Source organism: Pelodiscus sinensis, chromosome 12 (genome assembly GCF_052426305.1).
Source record: "Pelodiscus sinensis isolate ZL-2025 chromosome 12, ASM5242630v1, whole genome shotgun sequence".
In the NCBI taxonomy this organism is placed as follows: Eukaryota; Metazoa; Chordata; order Testudines; family Trionychidae; genus Pelodiscus; species Pelodiscus sinensis.
This window is the reverse complement of record NC_143063.1, coordinates 26,612,501-26,617,500: the sequence shown is the minus strand read 5'-3', so window position 1 is coordinate 26,617,500 and position 5,000 is coordinate 26,612,501. Positions and strand designations below refer to the sequence as shown.

At 41.1% G+C, this 5,000-nt stretch overlaps 1 protein-coding gene across 17 annotated transcripts in view; it reads right to left on the bottom strand.

Moving 5' to 3' along the window:
- ZNF536 (zinc finger protein 536) overlaps positions 1-5,000 on the bottom strand; it is a 456,239-nt gene that overhangs the window by 302,468 nt on the left and 148,771 nt on the right. The window contains exon 6 of one of the 17 annotated variants that reach the window (XM_075940166.2): positions 4,700-4,827. The exons of the other annotated variants lie outside the window; for them this stretch is intronic. The gene's annotated coding sequence lies outside the window, so the exon portion shown is untranslated. The remainder of the gene's footprint in view (positions 1-4,699; positions 4,828-5,000) is intronic. 17 annotated transcript variants of the gene reach the window in all.

Genomic DNA, 5,000 nt, shown 5'->3' with positions numbered 1-5,000 from the left:
ACAATAATGGATATCTGTATAGCTGCCAGACATAATGCATAAGTGACATCATGTACAAATCATAAGGTAAGCATTGCAGAGAGCATGTATGCATGGACAGAGAAAGGAACAGAATTTGGTCACACTTCAAAATAAATGTCTTAGGTGTACTTAACTAGCTATTTAATTTAGATTTACTCAGACTGACAGAAACACAGACAAATAGATGGAATCCCTTTTAAGTCTGTATTCATGGATGCCTAAGAGCTGTGTAATACTGGGCCCATTCCTGTGTGGAAGCTCATGGCAGTTTTGCCACAAAATTATGGGACTGAACTCTCCATACAGTCTTACTGAGACATTGTCAATCTTGAGTGATCCAAACTCTAACTCACTCCCCCACCACAGCCAGACAGAAAAAGAAAAACAAAAAGAAAAAAAGACAGAGATAGACGAAAGGAAAGGAAAGGAAAGGAAAGGAAAGGAAAGGAAAGGAAAGGAAAGGAAAGGAAAGGAAAGGAAAGGAATACTTCCCCAACCAATTCTCATCCACAAAACACTTAGAAAGCAATAGCCATCACAGCCTGAAACTCACCCCTTTCAGGCTAGGTAACTCAGCCCTGGTCTATACTAGGGAGTTATTTCGAAATAACTCCCTTATTTCTAAATAACAAATGGAGCCAAGCTACCAGTCCTGTTATTTTAAAGTAAGGGGCTGGTTATTTCAAAATAATAAGTCTTGCTTTCTACAAGGAATAACGCTTATTTTTGAAATAGTTATTTCTAAATAGCAGTAGTGTGGATACTCCATTGCTGCTATTTTGAAATAACTACTCCCCAGACGAATTCTAAGTAATTACTGCTCAGTGAATCCTGGGGCTTTAAGTTGAGGTAGCACATCAACATGAAGGGAGTCTGCTTCAGACTAATTTTGAGGCTTTCCTGTAGTGTGGGCATGCTATTTTGAAATAGTTATTCCAGGAGTGATTATTTCAAAATAAGTTATTTCAAAATAATTTCCTAGTGTAGACATGACCTCAGACATAACAAAACAATCACAAAAGTATTTGTGCATGTTCCTTGGACCATATCAGATCATTATTTACCACCCAAAAAATTAAAAAAAAAAACAACTCACACCCTAACACTTTCAGGGTATGTCTACACTACCCTACTAGTTCGAACTAGGAGGATAATGTAGGCATATCACACTTGCAAATGAAGCCCGGGATTTGAATTTCCCGGGCTTCATTTGCATAAGCGGGGTGCCGCCATTTTTAAAACCCCTCTCGTTCAAACCCCGTGCAGCGCGGCTACACGGGGCACGAACTAGGTAGTTCGAACTAGGCTTCCTAGTTCGAACTACCATCCATGAGGAGCAACGGTAGTTCGAACTAGGAAGCCTAGTTCGAACTACCTAGTTCATGCCCTGTGTAGCAACGCTGCACGGGGTTCGAACGAGCAGGGTTTTAAAAATGGCGGCGCCCCTCTTATGCAAATGAAGCCTGGGAAATTCAAATCCCGGGCTTCATTTGCAAGTGCGGTATGCCTACATTACCCCGCTAGTTCGAACTAGGAGAGTAGTGTAGACATACCCTCAGAGACTAGAAGACTTCAGAGCCCAACTTCCAAGCCTACCTGTCCAATAGAGTTCCACAAAGTAAACCAGGGTTATTGACTCTATTGACTCTGACATACATAGAAGCATTACCCAGTAAGGACCATGGTACCAGGGATTTTCTCCTGACTGCACCAATCCTGGGTTCCAAGAGACTCTAGGGTAAAGACAATATACCCTTGAACTGCATTATTTCTCCTGGGATTCTTGGTAGCCCAGATGATAGATGATGTGCAGCCTGCCACAACACAGCCCCGGCTCATCTACCCCTTGGCCAGGCCTACCTGGTCTTCACTCCTTCGCCCCATGTCAACCTCAGACTCTAAGAAGAGCCCTACTGGAAAGGAGGACAGTCTTATGAAGGAGACCTCTCCAGAGCAAACATTGGGGGACAATCAGAGCCCATGCTGGGGATACAAGAAAGCTAGACATCTGGGTTTGCTCTATTTGAGTAGCATTTGAGTTCCATCATGTAAAAGTCAGATTGCAGGATGGCCCTGCAACTTGTGGTTTAAACTTAAACACGAACAAATTCATTTGGACATAAGCCGTCATGGGCTGGAACTCTGCCCAGGCTCTTAATGTGTGTGTGAACCTGAGCAGACTTATTGTTGCCATATCAAAGTATATGAAAACTAAGGATAGAGTCCCAATGGGATTTAGATTCTTAACAGCTACTTACATGCCTTAATAAAAAATGTGGACTCTCAACCCCTCTGTTCGGCAGCCGCCCAACCCTGTAGGTGCCTAAAGTCCTCAGGTGCCTATGTTTCAGCCACTAAAATCCCTTAGGTACTTAAAAATCTGCCATTGGGCATGAACATATCTGCCTCAGTCTGAATGCCTGGGCACCTATCTTATGCCTAGCTCCAAAGGGATTATTGGGTTAGGCTTACCCTCCCTATATCATCTCCAAGCTAGAGCTCATAGTCTAACTCAAAAGCCTCCTAACAGATTGGCCCAAAATATCAGAGGAGGATGTGGTAGTGTGCCACCTTTTCCCTTCCTCCACCATAACTTTTGTCACAGTGATTAGGGCACTCATCCGGGATGTTCCAGGCTCAAGTTCAATTTCTCACTCTGCCTTACAAGAATTTGAACCCACATTTCCCAGCTTTCAAGAGAGCATCCTAACTAATGGATGATGGACTATTCAGGGTCAGGTCTTTTCCAAGTTTGACATGAACTCATGAAAACCACATTATTAAATTTCACATGGCTCTAGTTCAACCACTGGTGTCTAAAGCTATTTTCTCACTAGTCAACTAAGCCTTTTCCAATGCTCACACCCAACACACTCAAAGCATAGTCAACTAATATACTAATGTTTCAGAGGGATAACCATGTTAGTCTGTAATTTAAAAAGCTTAAAAAACATTTAAAAAACCAATTAATAGTCTCAACACCTTAGAGACTAACAAAAAATGTAGAAGATATCCTGAGCTTTCATGGGCACAACCCAATCTGAAGAAGTGTGTTGTGTCCACAAAAGCTCATGATACCACCTACATTTTTGTTAGTCTCTATGCTGCTGCAAGACTATTAGTTGATTTTTAAGTTTTTAATTAACTAATAGTATGGTTTATTACTATATTATAGCCCTGTGGTGTCCAACATGCTAGTCACTAGCCACATGTGGCTATTCACCTGGTTGAGTGCGGCTGGTTTGCTATAACAGTAGCCACTATAAAAACTACTGCTTCAGAACTGGTTGGACACCATGGTTATAGCCAATAGATTTCTTCAGTGTGTCACTTGAGACATATTCTGAACCAAAAGTCTTCCTGAATTGGAATGATTTTGAGACTGCCATGCATGCACAAAAGTGTTACTTTAAACTTCAAATATGTTTACTAATGAACTGATACTAGCATAAAATTTATGTTATTCAATATAAAAATATAAGCCCTCGTTTGAAACACTTATGGCTAGGAGGAACAAATCATACCATGCTTATGGAATCACAACTCCCACTGAATCATCAAAGACCTTTGCTGTATTTAAAGATCAACAAATAATAAGAAGTAATAATAATAACAGCAAAAACTGCTTAGTATGTATTGCATTGCGTATGATAAAAGTGCTGAAGAGACAGTAGCAAATTAGTCATCACAATACCCCATATGGGGTAAATAAGTATAATTATCCACATACTATAAATATAAAATAGACATGGTGAGGTAACCTGATTTGCCTAGACAAACATGAGATGAAATTCACCTCATGAAAATGCATCCAAAGTGCTTCACTGGAACCCATGAGCACAATGGCTTATTCTGCACCCCCTGACCTTTCAGGAGTTGAACAAGTGTCACAGAGGGAAGCAGTGAGGACTGGTCAGGAATAGACTATTGAATTGACACTTACACAGATCCCATGACTGAAAACTGCGTGTAAGAGGCAAGAAGTGACAATGTTTACTACTCTAATGCACAGATAGCAATATGTAGCCTGATTATTGGAGCATTATGTATTTTTTCTATAATGTCATTCATAATGTCTTAGTAGTAGAGTGAGGATGAACTCTTAGTCCATGTTAAGTCCACACTGCTTCTAACACATGTGCTTCCCTCTGTGACACTTGTTCAACTCCTGAAGGGTCAGGGGGTGCAGAATAAGCCATTGTGCTCATGGGTCAAGAGAAATATTTTAGGGTCTCATATTATTTGATTGCAATATTTTTTTCAGATTGGTTAGATGGCTTGTCAGTATTATAAGTTTGTAAAAGATCCGTTTCTGAGCCTTGGCAGTTTTTCACACTGTCAGTGAGCCAAAAATGTCACCTGGTTTCATGAAACTGCCTGCCTAATTCTATGTATCCAAAAGGGATGGGCTAACTCACATAAGGTTTGGACCTATACTGAAAATCACCATCATTTGCTGATCAGAATCACTATTTATTTACTTTGGAAGGAAAATAGCTTGGATTCAACAGCCATTCCATTGTGGCCTCATAGGGTAAGGTGGCTTCTTTTCCAAAATACAATGTTGTGTCCTTTCTGGCAGGATCATTACTAAGCAGATGTGGGGGAGAAAAGGCAAATTCTGTATGAGAATATTAAGAAAAGCACAATTGCATTCTTTGTCAGTTACACAAATTACCATCTCAGTTGGTGGCATCAGCAACTGGGACAGATTTTCAGAGGTGCTGAATATCTCAACTTCCAGTTAGTGGAGAGTGCTCAGCAGCTCGGAGAAATCTGTGGCTATGTGAATGTTTTAGTGTGCACCTAGAGAAGGACAAGAGAGCACCAAAATTAAATACAAACCCAGCAGAACAGGGCTAATGAACACACAGCCCCTAGACCCCATGCAGGCTGTGGCCCATTTGTTCACGACCCGCGGTTCGGTTTGGGTTTACATGGGGCTCAACATGCGGCCCGTGGGTGGGATCCTTTGAATA